Source organism: Oncorhynchus keta, unplaced genomic scaffold (genome assembly GCF_023373465.1).
Source record: "Oncorhynchus keta strain PuntledgeMale-10-30-2019 unplaced genomic scaffold, Oket_V2 Un_contig_436_pilon_pilon, whole genome shotgun sequence".
NCBI lineage: Eukaryota > Metazoa > Chordata > Actinopteri > Salmoniformes > Salmonidae > Oncorhynchus > Oncorhynchus keta.
In genome coordinates, this window is record NW_026287736.1 from 133,995 (window position 1) to 155,391 (window position 21,397).

The 21,397-nt window shown below is 38.8% G+C and overlaps 1 non-coding gene across 50 annotated transcripts; it reads left to right on the forward strand.

The window, feature by feature from the left end:
- The first annotated feature begins 1,410 nt into the window (after nt 1-1,410).
- Nucleotides 1,411-4,197, forward strand: LOC127924629 (uncharacterized). Of its 50 annotated transcripts, XR_008118492.1 has the most exons (7): nt 1,411-1,813; nt 2,471-2,503; nt 2,916-2,981; nt 3,105-3,161; nt 3,342-3,375; nt 3,804-3,911; nt 3,962-4,197. It is a non-coding gene; the product is annotated as an uncharacterized LOC127924629 (transcript). The 50 variants fall into 50 exon arrangements; XR_008118484.1 differs by lacking the exons at nt 2,916-2,981; nt 3,105-3,161; nt 3,342-3,375 and adding exons at nt 2,291-2,356; nt 2,652-2,717 and having other exon boundaries at nt 1,411-1,723; nt 2,447-2,503; nt 3,376-3,911; XR_008118460.1 differs by adding an exon at nt 2,291-2,356 and having other exon boundaries at nt 1,411-1,723; nt 2,447-2,503; nt 2,850-3,161; nt 3,342-3,911.
- Nucleotides 4,198-21,397: the final 17,200 nt, after the last annotated feature.

A 21,397-nucleotide genomic window follows, 5' to 3' on the forward strand; every position in this document is an offset into this window, starting at 1 on the left:
TGGTTTCTACATTTTGCTGAAACAATTAAAAGTGTTGTCACTTGTATATCTTTGTTTTAAGAGGGTGAGTCTTGGGGCTAACAGCAGAGTGTCTAAACGCCACCAACATTTCTTTGAACAAAATGTTTTGACTCGCAATGAAGAGGCCCTTTGAGCACAGCCTCATATCCCCAACACATTTAATACAATATGTGTATTTTGATTTAAGATCTGTCCAAATATCAAATGTATTTTATTTGGAAAGGTATTACAAAACTAGGATTTAATTATAAAATAGTTATTTTAATTTGTTAGTGGGTGTTGTTGCGTTATCTCCATATTTATGTGAAGTTAGTAAGTGAGGCTCGATATGAACTGATGTTTTTGTACTGTCGCACAAGGAGTGGAAATTTGAGGATGGCGCTCTCAGTCTGGACTCTCAAACCAAGAGGACGTCACCTGGCAACACCAGTGACCAGCAGCCAGTTCTTCCTCACCTGGACGATGAAAGTGAAACCTCATGGACATGGAGTTCTTGTTGTCTGACTGGAGCAGCCCGTCACCTGACCTGAACCCCTCTCTGGACTACAACACTCAGCATCTTCTTCAACCGGACCAAACTGGACTCGACCATGATGGAGGAGGGGTGTTGACGGACCAAATAAGTCCAGACAGGCTTCATACAGGCAGCAGTAGCCTGATGGTTGAGCTGCTCACCCCTTAGAGACCATTGGTTCAGGCATACCAGAACTTTACAACCAACAGGTTCGGTCATCATCATCATTATCATCATTCCCATTCAACCAAACGTGGACCAGTATGGTTTCAACCCCCGGAAGCAACCAGGAGGGACATGGCAGAGATAGAGCCACTGCTGTCCTCACTAAGTCCAAATCATGGGACTTTGGAATGGGACACTACTACCCCCAACAACACACTTCCATGGTGACGTTTCAAGATGGCAGATTCCTCCAAGCCCCTGTCTCCATGACAACCTCTATGACCTCTGAATTTCGAACCCACCACTACAGCTTCCTCCAAAACTACCCCCACCACCTGGGTCTATACCGCAGCCAGAGGGACTACAACCTCCATGGCCACCACCACCAACAAGCCTCCTCCAACCACTTCCCCTACTCCCAGCACCAGCAGCCCCACCTAGCTATCACCTCCTCAGGGGTTCCCCCTGGTGGCTTGGAGGAAGAACGGCCATGCAGGACTGTGGCGAAGAAGAGAGCTGCTCTACACAGCTGTGAATACTCAGGTTGTAGTAAGACCTATACCAAGAGCTCCCACCTCAAGGCTCACCTCCGCACACACACAGGTAAGAAAACATCAATTAAAATACATTACATGGGTAAGAATGCATCAATTATAATACATTACACAGGTAAGAATACAGAGATTAGAATACATTACACAGGTGAGATTAGAATACATTACACAGGTAAGAATACAGAGATTAGAATACATTACACAGATAAGAATACAGAGATTAGAATACATTACACAGATAAGAATACAGAGATTAGAATACATTACACAGATAAGAATACAGAGATTAGAATACATTACACAGATAAGAATACAGAGATTAGAATACATTACACAGATAAGAATACAGAGATTAGAATACATTACACAGATAAGAATACAGAGATTAGAATACATTACACAGATAAGAATACAGAGATTAGAATACATTACACAGATAAGAATACAGAGATTAGAATACATTACACAGGTGAGATTAGAACACATTGCACAGATAAGAATACAGAGATTAGAATACATTACACAGGTAAGAATACAGAGATTAGAATACATTACACAGGTAAGAATACAGAGATTAGAATACATTACACAGATAAGAATACAGAGATTAGAATACATTACGCAGATAAGAATACAGAGATTAGAATACATTACACAGATAAAAATACAGAGATTAGAATACATTACACAGGTGAGATTAGAATACATTACACAGATAAGAATACAGAGATTAGAATACATTACACAGGTGAGATTAGAATACATTACACAGGTAAGAATACAGAGATTAGAATACATTACACAGATAAGAATACAGAGATTAGAATACATTACACAGATAAGAATACAGAGATTAGAATACATTACACAGATAAAAATACAGAGATTAGAATACATTACACAGATAAAAATACAGAGATTAGAATACATTACACAGATAAGAATACAGAGATTAGAATACATTACACAGATAAGAATACAGAGATTAGAATACATTACACAGATAAAAATACAGAGATTAGAATACATTACACAGATAAGAATACAGAGATTAGAATACATTACACAGATAAGAATACAGAGATTAGAATACATTACACAGGTGAGATTAGAATACATTGCACAGATAAGAATACAGAGATTAGAATACATTACACAGGTAAGAATACAGAGATTAGAATACATTACACAGGTGAGATTAGAATACATTACACAGGTAAGAATACAGAAATTAGAATACATTACACAGGTAAAAAATAAAGAGATTAGAATACATTACACAGGTGAGATTAGAATACATTACACAGGTGAGATTAGAATACATTACACAGGTAAGAATAAAGAGATTAGAATACATTACACAGGTAAGAATAAAGAGATTAGAATACATTACACAGGTAAGAATACAGAGATTAGAATACATTACACAGGTAAGAATAAAGAGATTAGAATACATTACACAGGTAAGAATACAGAGATTAGAATACATTACACAGATAAGAATACAGAGATTAGAATACATTACACAGATAAGAATACAGAGATTAGAATACATTACACAGATAAGAATACAGAGATTAGAATACATTACACAGATAAGAATACAGAGATTAGAATACATTACACAGATAAGAATACAGAGATTAGAATACATTACACAGATAAGAATACAGAGATTAGAATACATTACACAGATAAGAATACAGAGATTAGAATACATTACACAGGTGAGATTAGAACACATTGCACAGATAAGAATACAGAGATTAGAATACATTACACAGGTAAGAATACAGAGATTAGAATACATTACACAGGTAAGAATACAGAGATTAGAATACATTACACAGATAAGAATACAGAGATTAGAATACATTACACAGGTGAGATTAGAATATATTACACAGGTAAGAATAAAGAGATTAGAATACATTACGCAGATAAGAATACAGAGATTAGAATACATTACACAGGTAAGAATACAGAGATTAGAATACATTACACAGGTGAGATTAGAATACATTACACAGGTAAAAATAAAGAGATTAGAATACATTACACAGGTGAGATTAGAATACATTACACAGGTAAAAAATAAAGAGATTAGAATACATTACACAGGTGAGATTAGAACACATTACACAGAAAAGAATAAAGAGATTACATTACACAGGTAATAATAAAGAGATTACATTACACAGATAAGAATAAAGAGATTACATTACACAGGTGAGATTAGAATATATTACACAGGTAATAATAAAGAGATTACATTACACAGGTGAGATTAGAATATATTACACAGGTAATAATAAAGAGATTACATTACACAGGTAATAATAAAGAGATTACATTACACAGATAAGAATAAAGAGATTACATTACACAGGTGAGATTAGAATATATTACACAGGTAATAATAAAGAGATTACATTACACAGGTAATAATAAAGAGATTACATTACACAGATAAGAATAAAGAGATTACATTACACAGGTGAGATTAGAATATATTACACAGGTAATAATAAAGAGATTACATTACACAGGTGAGATTAGAATATATTACACAGGTAATAATAAAGAGATTACATTACACAGGTAATAATAAAGAGATTACATTACACAGATAAGAATAAAGAGATTACATTACACAGGTAATTAGAATATATTACACAGGTAATAATAAAGAGATTACATTACACAGGTGAGATTAGAATATATTACACAGGTAATAATAAAGAGATTACATTACACAGGTGAGATTAGAATATATTACACAGGTAATAATAAAGAGATTACATTACACAGGTAAGAATACAGAGATTAGAACACATTACACAGGTAAGAATACAGATATAAGAATACATTACTCAGATATTGAGGCATTAATGCATATTCTAGGGATTAGAATACATTATGGATAATAGGCAGAACTGCATGATGGACAATTTCATATGGATGAATAATGATTCATGGTTTTCAGTAGTAATGGCTATTGAATAGAAAAGTTTAAACGATCCTTGGGAAGTCCCAACTCTGATGTCAACCCATTGAAGTTGAAATGTAAAACAGTTAAGGAAAGGGTTTAGGTAAGGGTTAAGGTTGGGTTAAGGTTGGGTTAAGGTTGGGTTAGGGTTAGGTAATGGTTAAGGTTGGGTTAGGGTTAGGGTTAGGTAAGGGTTAAGGTTGGGTTAGGGTTAGGTAAGGGTTAAGGTTGGGTTAGGGTTAAGTAAGGGTTAAGGTTGGGTTAGGGTTAGGTAAGGGTTAAGGGTTAAGGTTGGGTTAGGGTTAGGTAAGGGTTAAGGTTGGGTTAGGGTTAGGTAAGGGTTAAGGTTGGGTTAGGGTTAGGTAAGGGTTAAGGTTGGGTTAGGGTTAGGTAATGGTTAGGTAAGGGTTAAGGTTGGGTTAGGGTTAGGTAATGGTTAGGGAAGGGTTAAGGTTGGGTTAGGGTTAGGTAATGGTTAGGTAAGGGTTAAGGTTGAGTTAGGGTTAGGTAAGGGTTAAGGTTGGGTTAGGGTTAGGTAAGGGTTAAGGTTGGGTTAGGGTTAGGTAAGGGTTAAGGTTGGGTTAGGGTTAGGTAATGGTTAAGGTTGGGTTAGGGTTAAGGTTGGGTTAGGGTTAGGTAAGGGTTAGGTAAGGGTTAAGGTTGGGTTAGGGTTAGGTAAGGGTTAAAGTTGGGTTAGGGTTAGGTAAGGGTTAAGGTTGGGTTAGGTAATGGTTAGGTAATGGTTAGGTAAGGGTTAAGGTTGGGTTAGGGTTAGGTAATGGTTAGGTAGGGTTAAGGTTGGGTTAGGTAATGGTTAGGTAATGGTTAGGTAAGGGTTAAGGTTGGGTTAGGGTTAGGTAATGGTTAGGTAAGGGTTAAGGTTAGGTTAGGGTTAGGTAATGGTTAGGTAAGGGTTAAGGTTGGGTTAGGGTTAGGTAATGGTTAGGTAAGGGTTAAGGTTGGGTTAGGGTTAGGTAATGGTTAGGTAAGGGTTAAGGTTGGGTTAGGGTTAGGTTAAGGATAGGGGTTAGGGTATGGACGTCCCAAGGATCTTTGATTGCATTAACCCTATTGAACAGAATACAATTTACACTATGAATGATCAACACATTGGATCAACAATGTGCTTTTGTGTGCTATTGATTCCATAGGGGAGAAACCATACCACTGTACGTGGGAGGGCTGTGGGTGGAAGTTTGCCCGTTCGGACGAGTTGACCCGTCACTACCGTAAACACACGGGTCAGAAGCCCTACGTGTGTCTGCAGTGTCAGAGAGCCTTCTCCCGCTCAGACCACCTGGCCCTGCACATGAAGAGACACACATGATGAGAGGAGTGGAGGATGGGTATGACTGGGGCCGTGTGAGATCATACACACTAATATGTGTGTACCTGTCTACACACACTCTCATTCTGGTTCTCATTTTCTCTCTCTCTTCTCTCTCTCTCTCTCTCTCTCTCTCTCTCTCTCTCTCTCTCTCTCTCTCTCTCTCTCTCTCTCTCTCTCTCTCTCTCTCTCTCTCTCTCGTCTCCTATCTCCATCTCTCTTTCTCTCACTCACACTAATCTAATCAAACACACGCGGTGCACACGCAACTACTAGGTAGAGTAGGGTTATCATGGATGAAGAGGAGGCGTCACTACTCAAAGATATACAGTGGACACACACACGTTGTCCACACACTATAAACAGCTAAAGTAACGAAGAGTCTTACAGTTACAGACTGACTTAACACTAAAAATAAACATTTACATTTCAGTCATTTAGGAGACGTTCTTATCCAGAGCAACTTACAATAAGAGTTAGGTGGGACAATCACATATCACAGTCATAGTAAGTTCTCTTTTTCTCAATAAAGTAGTTATCAGCAATGTCAGAGATAGAAAGGCGGGGGTGGAGTCAAGAGCAAGTGTTGGTTCAGGATTTTGGGATTTCTTTAATGTTTCTTTGAGGGGGGACTCGAGGTGAGGAGGGGGATTATTTAAAATAGTCTTTGAAGTTTGAAGAGGTAGGGTTTCAGATGTTTTCTGAAGATGGTTCCACCATTGGGGTGTTAGGACAGAGAAGAGCTTTGACTGGGCTGAGAAGGAGCTGCCCTCCTGTAGGGGTGGGAGGGCCAAGAGACCAGAGGTGGCAGAACAGAGTACTCAGGTTGGGGTGTAGGGTTTGAGCATAGCCTGAAGGTAGGGAGGGGCAGTTCCTCTTGCTGGTCTTGTAGTGGAGACATCCAGTGGAATGCAGTCTGAAAACTAGGTTAGAACATTAGCATCCAAAATGTACACAAAGTTCAAAGGTCAATACAGGCTGTGTCACAGGGGACTGTCATTCTGGCTGAAACATTGTATAAGGAACTTCATACAAATATGGGTTGTTTGCAAAATCAACACTATATTTATGGATCTTAATATTTCCTGTAAATTATCTAAAGATTATTTTTTTTTTATTAAGGCTAAGATGTTTCTTGAATTAAGGTTAAGATTTGGTTAAGATATCAACTTTTCATGTGGTAAAAGTTACTAGTTTCTTAATTTCATGGAGACAGATCACGTCAACTGAACCACATTGAAAATACACCAAGCAGATCAATTTTGTATAATTTCCAATTGAATAAATGTATTTATTTGCAAGGCTTTTCATATTAATATAATTCATAACTTCATACTTTTTATATCACTTTGGTCATTGAGTGCTTTAAACTTTTCTCAGAAGTTTTATTTGTATCATTTGCTTATTTTAATCTCACTGGATGATTGAATTGTTTCTAATTTCTAAGTAAAATGTAAGTTAATTCAATAAATGTGTACACTTACGACTGAAGCGCCAATGTATAATTTAACCACTAGATGTCTCTGTTCTATAGGGATATTATGAAGTGATACATTTTTGGCTTTTTAGTCATTTAACAGACACTTATCCAGAGCAACTTAGTTCATGCGTTCATCTTAAGGTAGGTAAGCCAACCACATATCACAGTCATAGTAAGTCAAACTGTTCCACAATATCAACAAAGTCAGTGATAGTAACAAAAGATAAATGCAAGTGTAAGCGCAAGAACGTATACACCGAGTGGACAAAACATTAGGAACACCTACCTAACGTTGAGTTGCACCCGCGTTTGCCCTCAGAACAGCCTCAATTCGTCGGGGCATGAACTCTACAAGGTGTTGAAAACGTTTCATAGTGACGCTGGCCCAAGTTGACTCCGATGCTTCCCACAGTTGTGTCCAGTTGGCTGGATGTCCTTTGTGTGTTGGACCATTCTTAACAAACACACATCAAATCATTTTTTAAATGTTTTATTATTTTGTATTTTTTTTAACGAAATAGAGTTAAGAAAATATTTACTAAATTAACTAAAGTAAAAAATGTGATAAAAGTAACACAATAAAATAACAGGTTAGTCATGGTAATTTGTACATGTAGGTAGGGGTAAGTGAGTATGTGAGGTAAGTGAGTATGCATAGATCAAATCAAATCAAATTCACATACACATGGTTAGCAGATGTTAATGCGAGTGTAGCGAAATGCTTGTGCTTCTAGTTCCGACAATGCAGTGATAACCAACAAGTAATCTAACTAACAATTCCAAAACTACTGTCTTATACACACTGTAAGGGGATAAAGAATATGTACATAAGGATATATGAATGAGTGATGGTACAGAGCAGCATACAATAGATGGTATCGAGTACAGTATATACATATGAGATGAGTATGTAGACAAAGTAAACAAAGTGGCATAGTTAAAGTGGCTAGTGATACATGTATTACATAAGGATGCAGTCGATGATGTAGAGTACAGTATATACGTATGCATATGAGATGAATAATGTAGGATAAGTAACATTATATAAGGTAGCATTGTTTAAAGTGGCTAGTGATATATTTACATCATTTCCCATCAATTCCCATTATTAAAGTGGCTGGAGTTGGGTCAGTGTCAATGACAGTGTGTTGGCAGCAGCCACTCAATGTTAGTGGTGGCTGTTTAACAGTCTGATGGCCTTGAGATAGAAGCTGTTTTTCAGTCTCTCGGTCCCAGATAATAAACAGCCAGTAGCATCAGTGTAAAAACAAAAGGGGGGTGGGGGGGTAATGTAAATAGTCAGGTGGCCATTTGATCAAATGTTCAGCAAGTCTTATGACTTGGGGGTAAAGGATGTTGAGGAGCCTTTTGGACCTAGACTTGGCTCTCCGGTACCGCTTGCCGTGGGGTAGCAGAGAGAACAGTTCATGACTTTAGTGACTGGAGTCTTTGACAATTTTATGGACCTTCCCCTGACACCGCCTGGTATAGAGGTCCTGGATGGCAGAAAGCTTGGCCCCGGTGATGTACTGGGCCGTACGCACTACCCTCTGTAGCGCCTTACGGTCAGATGCCGAGCAGTTGCCATACCAGGCGGTGATGAAACCGGTCAAGATGCTCTCGATGTTGCAGCTGTAGAACTTTTTGAGGATCTGGGGACCATGCCAAATCTTTTCAGTCTCCTGCGGGGAAAAGGTGTTGTTGTGCCTCTTCCACGACTGTCTTGGTGTGTTTGGACTGTTGGTTTCTAAATATCAGAGTAAGAACTCGACGGACACTATGAAAGCTTAAAAACCAGGTTTATTCCCAGAGGATCAAACAGCTGGACAGACAGAAGACATATTCACACAAGCTCTGATATTTAACCCTTTCTCCTCTGCTGAGTCTCCTCCTACACATCTGAACAGCCAGTGCATCTCTGTTGCTAGTCAAAACCTTAGTGATATCTGTTCTTCCTCACTTCATCTGACCTGACCTCTGCCCCAAAGTGCTCACTCCTCCCCAACTCACAGCTGTCATATTGACTCATACCAGACTGTGTCTCTTTTCCTCCCATAGGTGCCCTGACGGCTAACACTAACATATCCTGACATAATGTAAACGCTTTAACAGGGTACATTACCCCTCTCTCCCTCAGTGACATGAATAAGTATATTTCATATTCTCAGAACCCAACAGGACCATGATAGTTTGTTGGTGATGTGGACACCAAGGAACGTGAAACTCCAGACTCGCTCCACTACAGCCCCATCGATGTGAATGGGGGCGTGTTCGGCCCTCCTTTTCTTGTAGTCCACGATCAGCTCCTTTGTCTTTCTCACATTGAGGGAGAGGTTGTTGTCCTGGCACCACACTACAGGTCTCTGACCTCCTCCCTATAGGCTGTCTCATCGTTGTGGGTGATCAGGCCTACCACTGTTGTGTGGTCAGCAAACGTAATGATGGTGTTGGAATCGTGCTTGTCAGTCGTGAGTGAACTGGGAGTACAGGAGGGAACTAAGCACACACCCCTGAGGCCCCCCCGCGTTGAGGATCAGCGCGGAAGATATGCTGTTCCCTACCCTTACCACCTGGGGGCGGCCCGTCAGGAAGGACAGGATCCAGTTGCAGAGGGAGGTGTTTAGTCCCAGGGTCCTTAGCTTAGTGATGAGCTTTGTGGGCACTATGGTGTTGAACACTGAGCTGTAGTCAATGAACAGCATTCTCAAATACAGTTGAAGTCAGAAGTTTACATACACCTTAGCCAAATACATTTAAATTCAGTTTCACAATTCCTGACATTTAATCCTAGTAAAAATTCCCTGTCTTGGTCAGTTAGGATCACCACTATATTTTAAGAATGTGAAATGTCAGAATAATAGTATAGAGAATGATTTATTTGCTTTTATTTCTTTCATCACATTCCCAGTGGGTCAGACACTCAATTTGTATTTGGTAGCATTGCCTTTTAATTGTTTAACTTGGGTCAAACATTTTGGGTAGCCTTCCACAAGCTTCCCACAATAAGTTGGGAGGAATTTTGGCCCATTCCCCCTGACAGAACTAGTGTAACTGAGTCAGGTTTGTAGGCCTCCTTGCTCACACACACTTTTTCAGTTCTATAGGCTAAGTCACCTCAGAATTCTCAGTGTTGAGTCAAGGAGACACGTTCCTCAACATGGATGAGTTTGTGAAACATTTTGCCAGGTCTCACAGAACCGCAGAATTATGCTGTTTTAAATCTACCTAGGATAATTTGGCACATAGGTGGACCCTCTGGTCATGATTAAACCTGCACTGTGTACTAGCTAGTACACTGACATTATAAAATGATCCATCCAAAGGGTATCATGTCACACAGATTTCATTTGGTCTTGATTAGGCTTAATTGTCTTTGATATTAGTTAACATAATATATATGAGCATAAATATGATACTGTACGTTTGTAATATTGATGGACACCAAAATTATTTTTATTTTTCAACTCGTTTCTGCTTGATACCTGGTATGCCAAATTGCAGTGTGTTTTTTTGTAAATGTACTATTTTAAATAAATAAACTATGTAATTTATGTAACACACAAATGCATCTTATCTCCTTGGTGCTTGAGCTTTGTTTTCTGAAACCATTTTGGATGTTCAACTATTATAGACTCAGATTATATATTAATGACAACAGAGTGACCTTAAGTCTCTCCAAAATATGAATACTGTGTGCGTGTGTGCGTGTGTGCGTGTGTGTGTGTGTGTGTGTGTGTGAGAGTGTGTGTGTGTGAGTGAGAGAGAGAGAGAGAGAGAGAGAGAGAGAGAGAGAGAGAGAGAGAGAGAGAGAGAGAGAGAGAGAGAGAGAGAGAGAGAGAGAGAGAGAGAGAGAGAGAGAGCGAGAGCGAGAGGAGAGAGATAGAGAGAGAGAGCGAGAGAGAGAGAGAGAGGGAGAGAGAGAGAAAAAGAAAGAAAGAAAGAAAGAAAGTAAGAAAGAAAAAAAGAAATTGAGCTGCAGTTCCAAGGTAGAGGCACTGACTATTCATGTTAAAGAATTCTAGTGAAGTAACCCTTTAGGACCACTATCTGTCACATTGAAGAACTCCAGGTTAAGTCAATTATCACTTCTACCTCTAATCAGCAATCATAGGATTCATTCATGCTCCTTAGATGCCAGGTTAGGGTTACACACTCATTTTCTGTCATGGTCTATGGACCCCTGACGTAGCCTTGGCAACCCACTTGCCACCCAAACTCTAGTTCCACCACTGCATATCAAGTACATCACTTCTTAGTTGGTTCGATTGGTTGTAGTTCAAGTATCTAAGTGGTAAACCAGAGGTGTAATGGTATGAGGCACAAAGATATGGCAGTAACGAACGTGGTGTAGCCTCCACTTCCTCTAGTGGAGAAGTTGATGTTCTTGGCCGAGCCGCGCCAGCCCACCACGACGGTCACCAGCACTGCCAGGTTCCTCTCTAGCCGGCCCACCATCTCCTTGCCGTATACGGGTGGTCATCACAGCCACCGTATCAGCCGTACCTTCATGGGCCATTAGGACGGTGGCCTCCTGGGAGCTGTTGTTGTGGACAAGCACAATGGGGGCATTGAATATCTTGTTCTTGAAGGTGCAGTTGCCACGCTGCAGCAGGGCCACCCAGTGTCCTGTCCGGGGGGAACCAGTAAGTGTGTGTAGGGGTCACAGCCCTGGCGTTCCACCACTCCATGATTCGGTGCAGGTGCCATCGCGATTCCTTTCCGCTCCAATTGTGGTGAATTGTAGCCATACAAGCCATTGTCCTTGGTTACAGTTTGAGTTAGATTGCCTTTGGAGTCAAGTACGGTGGCATTGACCACAGCCCTAACATAATCTCCCTTGCTGATGGGCAGAACTAGCACCAACAAGAGAATGGGGAGATGGCTGCATTGCATTGCTGTGGTCCACATCTGGGCATCTGCTGAATGTGATGGTGCCCATGGACTTGACTGTGTTTGCTGTTGGTCAGATGGTGTTATTCACAGAGCGGTTGTGTTCTGTTCTACTGGCAGGCAGGCAGGCAGGAGGGATGAGAGAGAGAGAGAGAGAGAGAGAGAGAGAGAGAGAGAGAGAGAGAGAGAGAGAGAGAGAGAGAGAGAGAGAGAGGGGGGATCTCTTTACATAACCCAGCCGCACTGTGGTGATTCACCCACATTATGTCAGATGGAGCTCATCTCTATGTTTGTTTATCTCTCTCTCACACTCAATCTCTTTTTCTCTCTTTCCCTCCGTCCATCTTTCTTTCTCTCACACGCCCACTCTCATTCGTACAGACTGTGTTGTCTCTCACCATCATAACAGACCACATTGGATTCCAAATCCACATGATAATGTGATCTAAAACTCACATCGGTCTGTTTGTTCACATCTCATCATATTCGGATCACAGTTTGAACACAAACTTTTGAACACATATTTTTTTTTATAAATAGTGTTTTTATTTATTTAAAAGGGTCAGTGAACTGACATCTAAGCTTCATCATATTGATGATTACTGCTCATAATGGGTCAGTGTGATATTGACAGAACATCAAGGGATAAGAAGTCCGATGTCTGTATTTGTACCTGTTTGTTACTGTAGGAGAGATGCGGACCGGAGCATGTAGGCCTTAGTTAGAAGCGGGGTCAGGGGTGAAGCAGGGTCAAAGTTGATGCAGGGTCAGGTTATCTATTTCCATAGATTTATAGGTAGGCCTAAGTGGACTAATGTCAAAGCCAGATATCTACTCTTGTGCTACATTGGAAAAGCACACATACAGTAGGCAGTAGGCCTACATACAGTAGGCCTAATACAAACATTTGCCCACTCAAAAAAGTCCCCCACTCATGATCAATGATTACACTGGACGCACTGTCTCAAAGACATAAACTATTGGTATTTGCCAAATGGTGCAATGTTGACATAGCACCCAGGGATGAGAAGGCTGACCTCAGTATGTGTACCTGTTGGTTACTGTTGGTTACTGTAAGAGCCAGGGTTGGAGACAATTCAAATTGAAGTCATTTAATTCAGGAAATTGTTTGAATTTAAACTTCATAAATTAAACCATTTTTTAAATAAATAGCTTATCCTTTTCAGTTGTTTGACAAATCATTCAAAATAAATGTACTTTTTCCATTATTGAATTTGAATTTCAGTTTACTTCCTGAATGTGCTCAATCCTGGTAGGGCCGATGCTAACCTAAAGAGAGTGAAGCTGGGCCAGGGGTGAGGCAAGATAAGAGTTGAGTTAGGGTGAGGCACAGACACAGACACAGACACCCTGGCATGAGAGCTGATGAAAGAGTTCCAAGTGTTCTGTTGGAACCCAAACCTTCCAAATGTTCTGAGGGATCTGTTGGAACCCAACCCACTACAGATGTGTTGAGCTGGGCAGAGAATAAATAATTCATCATCGTATTATCTCATGTTACGGCCCTGTCATTGATAGTCATGTAGTGTAAGACTCTTTGAGGATAAAACCGAGGGAAGGAGGGATGGAAGGAGAGAGGAGGAATGGAGGGAGGCAGAGAGGGATATAGGAGGTAGTTTGAGAACAGAGACTGTGTCATGGCCCATAATGCCACCTTTTCCCTACACCCTCCCTTCTCTCTTTTTCTCTCGTTATCTCTTAAACAAACAGAAAAATTAACCGAAAAAAGAGAAGAAAATCACAAATGCACACACACACACGTGCACACACACACACACACACACACAAACCAACACGTGCCACGAGGGGTGATGTAAGGGAAGACTTGGAACTCAGTGTCCCAACAGACTCTATGCATACTGCCCTCAAATGAATGAATACATGTATTCAACTCTCTTTCGCTGTCTTTCTCTCTCACTCTGCACAAAGAATCTGCAGAAAGGGGAAAACAAGTGACAATTCTCCCTGGTGTTCTTGGAGAATCATCCTACCCCTAACCCCAGCCATTTCCCTAACCCTAACCCTAGCCTCAGCGCTAACCTCAAGCCTCAGCGCTAACCCTAACCCTAGTCTCAGCATATTAGGAGATGTTATTGGTCGCCTAACATATTAACCCTAACCCTAACTTCCCAGCCATTTCCCTAACCCGAGTTATTGGTAACTAAATATAGAAACCGAGATGTTATTGGTCACATATACCTCAGCACATATACTAACCATATTAGGAGATGTTATTGGTCACATATACATATTAGGAGATGTTATTGGTCACATAACATATTAGGAGATGTTATTTCCTCATATACATATTAGGAGATGTTATTGGTCACATATACCCTTCCTGTCAAAGATGTTATTGGTCACATATACATATTAGGAGATGTTATTGGTCACATATACATATTAGGAGATGTTTTTCCTTCCTCAAACAGTTATTGGTCACATATACATATTGGAGAGTACATTAACACGAGTTAGGTCACATACACATATTAAAGATGTTTTCACATATACAATTAGGAGATGTTATTGGTCACATATACATATTAGAGATGTTATTGGTCACATATACATATTAGGAGATGTTATTGGTCACATATACATATTAGGAGATGTTATTGGTCACATATACATATTAGGAGATGTTATTGGTCACATATACATATTAGGAGATGTTATTGGTCACATATACATATTAGGAGATGTTATTGGTCACATATACATATTAGAGATGTTATTGGTCACATATACATATTAGGAGATGTTATTGGTCACATATACATATTAGGAGTCACATATACATATTAGGAGATGTTGGTCACATATACATATTAGGAGATGTTATTGGTCACATATACATATTAGAGATGATTGTCACATACACATATTAGGAGATGTTATTGGTCACACATATTAGGAGATGTTATGGTCACATATTAGGAGATGTTATTGGTCACATATACATATTAGGAGATGTTATTGGTCACATATACATATTAGGAGATGTTATTGGTCACATATACATATTAGGAGATGTTATTGGTCACATATACATATTAGGAGATGTTATTGGTCACATATACATATTAGAGATGATTGGTTATTAGGAGATGTTATTGGTCACATATACATATTAGAGATGTTATTGGTTATTAGGAGGTTATTCACATATACATATTAGGAGATGTTATTGGTCACATATACATATTAGAGATGATTGGTCACATATACATATTAGGAGATGGTCACATATACATATTAGGAGATGTTATTGGTCACATATACATATTAGGAGATGTTATTGGTCACATATACATATTAGGAGATGTTATTGGTCACATATACATATTAGGAGATGTTATTGGTCACATATACATATTAGAGATGTTATTGTCACATATACATATTAGGAGATGTCACATATACATATTAGGAGATGTTATTGGTCACATATACATATTAGGAGATGTTATTAGTCACATATACATATTAGGAGATGTTATTGGTCACATATACATATTAGGAGATGTTATTGGTCACATATACATATTAGGAGATGTTATTGGTCACATATACATATTAGGAGATGTTATTGGTCACATATACATATTAGGAGATGTTATTGGTCACATATACATATTAGGAGATGTTATTGGTCACATATACATATTAGGAGATGTTATTGGTCACATATACATATTAGGAGATGTTATTGGTCACATATACATATTAGGAGATGTTATTGGTCACATATACATATTAGGAGATGTTATTGGTCACATATACATATTAGGAGATGTTATTGGTCACATATACATATTAGGAGTCACATATACATATTAGGAGATGTTATTGGTCACATATACATATTAGGAGATGTTATTGGTCACATATACATATTAGGAGATGTTATTGGTCACATATACATATTAGGAGATGTTATTGGTCACATATACATATTAGGAGATGTTATTGGTCACATATACATATTAGGAGATGTTATTGGTCACATATACATATTAGGAGATGTTATTGGTCACATATACATATTAGGAGATGTTATTGGTATACATATTAGGAGATGTTATTGGTCACATATACATATTAGAGATGATGTAACATATTATTGGTCACATATACATTATTATTGGTCACATATACATATTAGGAGATGTTATTGGTCACATATACATATTAGGAGATGTTAGTCACATATACATATTAGGAGATGTTATTGGTCACATATACATATTAGGAGATGTTAGTCACATATACATATTAGGAGATGTTATTGGTCACATATACATATTAGAGATGTTATTGGTCACATATACATATTAGAGATGTTATTGGTCACATATACATATTAGGAGATGTTATTGGTCACATATACATATTAGGAGATGTTATTGGTCACATATACATATTAGGAGATTATTGGGAGATGTTATTGGTCACATATACATATTAGGAGATGTTATTGGTCACATATACATATTAGAGATGTTATTGGTCACATATACATATTAGATGTTAGATGTTATTGGTCACATATACATATTAGGAGATGTTATTGGTCACATATACATATTAGGAGATGTTATTGGTCACATATACATATTAGGAGATGTTATTGGTCACATATACATATTAGGAGATGTTATTGGTCACATATACATATTAGGAGATGTTATTGGTCACATATACATATTAGGAGATGTTATTGGTCACATATACATATTAGGAGATGTTATTGGTCACATATACATATTCACATATACATATTAGAGATGTTATTGGTCACATATACATATTAGGAGATGTTATTGGTCACATATACATATTAGGAGATGTTATTGGTCACATATATACATATTAGGAGATGTTATGGTACATATTAGGAGATGTTATTGGTCACATATACATATTAGGAGATGTTATTGGTCACATATACATATTAGGAGATGTTATTGGTCACATATACATATTAGGAGATGTTATTGGTCACATATACATATTAGGAGATGTTATTGGGAGATGTTATTGTCACATATACATATTAGGAGATGTTATTGGTCACATATACATATTAGGAGATGTTATTGGTCACATATACATATTAGGAGATGTTATTGGTCACATATACATATTGAGATGTTACATATACATATTAGGAGATGTTATTGGTCACATATACATATTAGGAGATGTTATTGGTCACATATACATATTAGGAGATGTTATTGGTCACATATACATATTAGGAGATGTTATTGGTCACATATACATATTAGGAGATGTTATTAGGAGAAGTGAGATGTTATTGGTCACATATACATATTAGGAGATGTTATTGGTCACATACACATATTAGAGATGTTATTGGTCACATATACATATTAGGAGATGCTTGGTCACATATACATATTAGGAGATGTTATTGGTCACATACATATTAGGAGATGTTATTGGTCACATATACATATTAGGAGATGTTATTGGTCACATATACATATTAGGAGATGTTATTGGTCACATATACATATTAGGAGATGTTATTGTCACATGTTATTGCCACATACATAAGAGATGTTATTGGTCCCATATACATATTGAGATGTTATTGGTCACATTCCATATTAGGAGATGTTATTGGTCACATATAACTCTATTGGTCACTTCCTCGCTGAGCACGTTATTAGAGACACACTAAAATTTCTTTTTTAACATATACATATCAAATCATTTCACATGGGTGACAATGAAGTACCTTACTGTGAATGTTTTTAATAAAACATCAAAAAGAAACAAAAATAGCTTCTTAGCAAATACATATTAGGAGAGCAAGAATTTACATACTGTCTGAGATGTGGTCTGTTAGTGAGGGGCCTATATTGGAGGAGCCTGGTGGTAGAGGATATGCAACCTGACACCAGCTGTTATTGGCAGAGAGGAGGGCAAACTTTCATATTAGGAGATGTTATTTTAACTTACACCGCCTGGTGATGTAGGAGAACCAAAACCCCACATATACCAGGCAAAACAAGCTGACTTTTCAAACAGCTAAATGGGCAATATCATTCATTTCACAATTTCACAGTATTATACCAACCTCATAGTGGGGAAATATTTATAAAACACAGGCAAATCAACATTTTCACTGAACTGGCCCTGTAATTGCATCCAAACAGCACCAACAATGGGAGACTGAGTTGACTAAAAGCTCACTTATCAAATATGTATCCTTTATATATTTTTACTCTGGGTTCTAAGTACTTCCATAGCCTGTAAGTATCAAGGGGCATTATAAGAGCATCTATGGTACTACTTTCTCGCATATTAGAGTGTTCCACTGTCCTGCCCTACAGAGGCTAGTTGCCAGGCAACCCCAGTCTGTAAGAGATGGATCAGTACATATCATATTAGGAGATGTTACTACATATTAGGGAAGTGATATACATATTAGGAGATGGAAGTTGTTTACTAGTTGTATACATATTAGTGTGACCTGACCCAGATCATTGGAGAGTTGCTCACATATACATATTCGGGTATGGCAGAGCTTAGAAACAATAACAACAACTGTTTGAATGCAGGATAAGGGACAGGCATAGCTTTCTACATATTAGGTGATGTTATTTTGGGGTTTTAGGCTGAGTATCTGTATACTGCTGACGTATAAAACTGCTGATTGGTCACATATACATAAAAGGGCTTTACAAAATACATTTAATTGATTGACTGAAAGGAAAATAGATTTTTGGGTAAAACATTTTTACACTAGATCCTATCATCAAATAGAGATATACATATTAGGAGATGTTGTGTGTGCATCAAATCATATTTTGTTTTGTGAAATATCACTCTTTCAATACTAGTAGTTCCTGTCACTGCACCAGTCAGTCTACTGTAGCAATGCAAAGTTACCATGTTATGTTACCCCTCCATATGTTATGTCACATCATGGTCATGTTATGAAGACAACAGACCTCTGATGTCATGTTATGAAGACAACAGACCTCTGATGTCATGTTATGAAGACAACAGACCTCTGATGTCATGTTATGAAGACAACAAGCCTCTGATGTCATGTTATGATGACGTCACAGACACTACAGAACCAGCAGCACAGCCCGAGGAAGGTTCTATGGACTCCTGAGAATGTGCTGAGTTATGCACGCACGCACACGCACGCACGCACGCACGCACGCACGCACGCACGCACGCATGGGTGACAATAGTACCACACACACACACACACACACACACACACACACACACACACACACACACACACACACACACACACACACACACACACACACACACACACACACACACACACACACACACACTCTCCATCCAGAGGAATGTTCTAGACTTCTGACAATGCCATAAGTATGCATAGTACCCTGCATTCACTCTCTGTTTTGCCGCTCTCCCGTCCCTCCTAAAAGTAGGCCATCTATATCCATTGGACCGTTGACTTCTCTCTTCACAGACGTACACGCTTACATAAGTACTCAGACACGGTGGATTACGCAACATATACCCCCCACCATATTAGGAGATGTTATTAGTCCTTCTACCCCTTCCTCACACACAGACACATGTCATCCTTGCACATATATACACAAACCCTCCTTAATATTTCAACAACCCTTCGTCACTGAACATCTATAAAAAGATGTGTACACTGCATTATTAAATGGAGCCAATTCAGAAATGCAAACATGTCGTGTATTCAAGTTTTAAAAAGGCTTATAAAGTTTGAAACCCCACTTTAACATTTCAAACTAGATTTGCCCGAACAAAAAATGTATCAACCAATAATTCACATTTCCTGTTGAGCATGACTACACTGAGTGTACAAAACATTAGGGACACCTTCTCTTTCCATGACACAGACTGACCAGGTGAAAGCTATGATCCCTTATTGATGTCCCTTGTTAAATCCCCTTCAGTCAGTGTAGATGAAGGGGAGGAGACAAGTTAAAGAAGGATGTTTAAGCCATGAGACATTTTAATAAGACATGGATTGGTGCCATTCAGATGGTGAATGGGAGAAACAAAAGATTGAAGTGCCTTTGAACGGGGTTTGGTAGTAGGTGTCAGGTTCACTGGTTTGTGTCAAGAACTGCAACGCTGCTGTTTTTTTAATACTCAACAGTTTCCCGTGTATCAAGAATGGTCCACCCACCCAAAGGACATCCAGCCAACTTGACACAACTGTGGGAAGCATTGGAGCCAACATGGGCCAGCATCCCTGTGGAACGCTTTCATCACCTTGTAGAGTCCATGCCCTGATGAATTGAGGCTGTTGTGAGGGCAAAAGGGGGTGTAATTCAATATTAGGAAGGTGTTCCTAATGTTTTGTATGCTCAGTGCAGGGGTGTCCAACTCATTCCATGGAGGGCCTAGTGTCCTCTGGTTTTTGGTTTTTCCTTTCAATTAAGACCTAGACAACCAGGTGAGGGGAGTTCCTTGCTAACCAGTGACCTTAAGTGATCAATTAAGTATAAGGGAGGAGCGAAAACCTGCAGACACCCAGCCCTCCGTGGAATGAGTTTGACTCAGTGCATTTTCCTGCTGTAAGAAACTGGTCAAACTAAGATAGCAGATCTGTATAGCATGGATGGTTTCCTTGGCAATGCTAAAATAGCCATGGACTTGGATTCGGTCATTTTTTAAAAGATTATGTTGTTTGACAGATTGTTGTTTTTGCAGAAGGAGACAATAGCGTGTATGTCAGGGATATTTGAGGATATAGAGGGTGTTCGTAGGAAACTATGAATGAGAGAGAGAGGGGAGGGGGGGTCGGAGAAGAGACGTTTTGTTGACCCCTATTGTTCAGGGCGTGTGCCACACAACTCATTTAGACAGAGTACAGCCTCAGTGTGATCCTGGCACAATGCTGATTACATCCATTGTAATCCAATCTGGCTACCGTCCAGAGAACATTAGATAAACATTCCAGAACAGTGCAGAGAACGTTTGATGAAAATTCCAGAATGGATGGGGGCGAGGAAGATAAGGGGGTACATAATCCACAATGAAAAGGCTTTACATTTTGATACTGTAGGACTATGGTATTTTACAATCACTTTTCTATGGTACACAACCCATAGATGGTGAATGGCGGTCAATAATAAGCCCATACTTCAGGCTCTTTAGACCAAGTTCTGCTCTATTCTGCATACGTCTTGTTGAATCCTCCTATTGTCTGTGTTCAATGGCCTTTTATAAACTGGCTGGTTCCAGCCCTGAATGCTGATTGGCCGATAGCCATGGTATATGAGACAGTATAATCTACTTCTATGGTGGGTATGATCTTTCTCAGAAGAGCTTTGGACAAAAGAGGTTCTAGACAGTTTGGGTTAGTTTGGACAATGTTAACTCTATACTTGGAGGACATCTCATGACAATTTTCCATCCC